Source organism: Elaeis guineensis, chromosome 13, assembly GCF_000442705.2.
Source record: "Elaeis guineensis isolate ETL-2024a chromosome 13, EG11, whole genome shotgun sequence".
NCBI lineage: Eukaryota > Viridiplantae > Streptophyta > Magnoliopsida > Arecales > Arecaceae > Elaeis > Elaeis guineensis.
In genome coordinates this window covers 24,614,955-24,617,455 of record NC_026005.2, presented here as the reverse complement: position 1 = coordinate 24,617,455, position 2,501 = coordinate 24,614,955, and the positions used below count along the sequence as shown (strand labels likewise).

The 2,501-nt window shown below is 40.5% G+C and overlaps 1 non-coding gene across 1 annotated transcript; it reads right to left on the bottom strand.

Moving 5' to 3' along the window:
• Positions 1-917: 917 nt before the first annotated feature.
• LOC140853532 (small nucleolar RNA R71) lies at positions 918-1,023 on the bottom strand. The gene has a single exon (XR_012136602.1). It is a non-coding gene; the product is annotated as a small nucleolar RNA R71 (small nucleolar RNA).
• Between the last annotated feature and the right edge of the window lie 1,478 nt (positions 1,024-2,501).

Below are 2,501 nucleotides of genomic sequence, written 5' to 3'. Positions count from 1 at the left end.
GAGAGTTGAACCAGGTTAGACTTGGTCAGCTAGCTGGTGTCTAGGCAAGTGGTTTGCGGGACGACTGGGCCCGAAGGAAGGTGGTTTTTAATTGGTTTCATTCGCTGATCTGGCCAATTTAATTGGTATCTAAGGAAAGCAACGGGGGGGACTCCCACTAACCTTACACTTACCTGACCAGTTGGTTGGTCAAGCTCCGACTTGGAGGGCTTGAAGGCTAACTACAGTTAGAAGCTGTCTAGAACTAGGATAACTTTAGGATAGAGAGTCCAGTGCGTGGTAACTTGATTGTAATTAAAATCTAACCACAACTAATACTTCTATTAGTTTTAGGACTTCTTAGGATCTCTTCTTTAGAACTCTTTTCTCTCTTCTCTTCTCCTCTTAATAAAAAAAAAATCCTTAACAGACTAGGATAGTCCTACATAGACCTTTTAGTTGCATGTTAGGTCGACGATCACTAAAACCCAACTTGTAACCATTAGATGAAGAATTAGAAAAGACTCTTAGGACTATCCGAGTTAGAAACATGACTGCACCTGGTGAGGCTAATTCTCCACGCTCATTGAGAGAATATTTCACTCCATCCTCGTATACTTACTCTCCATGCATTCAAGCACCTCCAGTAGAAGCTACCCAATATGAGATTAAGTCTAGCATTATTCAAATGTTGCCATCATTCTATGGACTTAGTAATGAGGACCCATACAAACACTTGGATGAATTTTTTAAAATTTGTTCCACAGTAAAAATCCAAAACTTCTCCGATGATGCCCTTAGGTTAAAACTGTTCCCTTTCTCACTTAAGGACAAAGTCAAGCATTGGTTAAACTCCTTAAACTCTATAACCATTCCAATTTGGGATCATCTTCAGAGAGAATTTCTCAAGAAATACTTTTCAATTGAAAAAATAAATCAAATTAGAAAAGCTATCACTAGTTTTTCCCAATTGGAGGGTAAACTTTTTCATGAGACATGGGAAAGGTTAAGAGACCTCATTCGTAAATATCCACACCATGCTATCCCTAAATGGCAACTTTGTCAGTATTTTTATGATGGTCTATCGGAGAAACACCGACAAATGATTGATGCATCATGTGGTGGGACATTCATGCTTAAGAGTGAGGATGAAGCTTGGCAGCTCTTTGAAACACTTAATGAGAATTCCCTACATCATATGTCTGCCACCTCTAGAGAACAACCCATGCTTCAACAAAAAAGAAGTGAAATTTATCAGATTGGAAACGTTATGAATATCTACAGTAAGGTAGATGAACTGTCCCAAAAATTAGACCGTCTTCTAAATACTAGACAATCTCCGATTCCACCTAACCCAATCCAAGAAGTTTGTGCATTGTGTGCAAGTCCGAACTATTTTGTTAGTGAATGCCCAGCCGCACCTCAATTTTCTAAGTTTGTGCACGAGCAGGTTCAGCAAGCTCAAGTCCAACAAGCTCGCAGACCAGGAAACGATCCATATTCGAACACTTATAACCCTGGCTTAAGAAACCATCCAAATTTTTTCTGGAGACCACAACCAGTGGTTGGCCCTGCCGCACCTCGACCTCAATATCAGGACCCAACATATAGGCATGGACCATATCATCAATTTCAAAATGTTCCTCAACCGTCTACTACTGGTCACAGCTCAGCTTTTGAGAAAAAAGTTTTGAAAGCACTAGAACGATTAGAAGTCAACACTCAGACCCTTAACTTCCACATACAATCCATTGCTAAGCTAGAGACCCAAATAGGTCAACTAGCGACCGCATTCAGTAGGAGGGAAGGAGAAAAATTACCTAGCCAACCCGAGAGCAACCCAAGAGGATAATTTGTGATTGATAGCTCTAATACCCCAGAAGCTTTTTCTGAACATGCCAAGTCAATCATGACTCTGAGAAGTGGGAAGGTCATTGAACACACTAGTAAAACCAATGAGACTGACCCTAAACCTCTAACCGAAGCCAAATCACTAAAGAACAAGGAGGACCTTAAAATAGAGAATGAACCAACTGCACTGAAATCATCTTACTTGCCTAAAGCCCCATTTTCGGATGCCCTGAAAGCCCCTATTCCTGCAGATAAGAAGGGAGAAAAACTCGATGAGATGTTGGAATTGTTTAAGCAAGTCCAAATTAATCTTCCCCTTCTAGATGCAATCAAACAGGTCCTTGCTTATGCCAAATTTTTGAAAGATTTGTGCACCCAAAAATATAAATCTAGATCACAAATCCGAAAGAAAGTATGCCTCACTGAACAGGCTAGTTCTGTCTTCCAGCATTGCCACTCTTCCAAAGCTTAAGGACCTAAGAGCCCCCATCATTTTCTGTGTTATAGGAGATTATCACATTGAAAAAGCTCTTCTGGACTTAGGGACAAGTGTGAATCTTTTACCTAATTCGGTGTATGAACTTTTTGGATTCGGAGAACTGAAACCCACATCAGTCACACTGCAATTAGCCGACAGATCAATTAAGGAACCACGTGGAATGCTTGAGGAT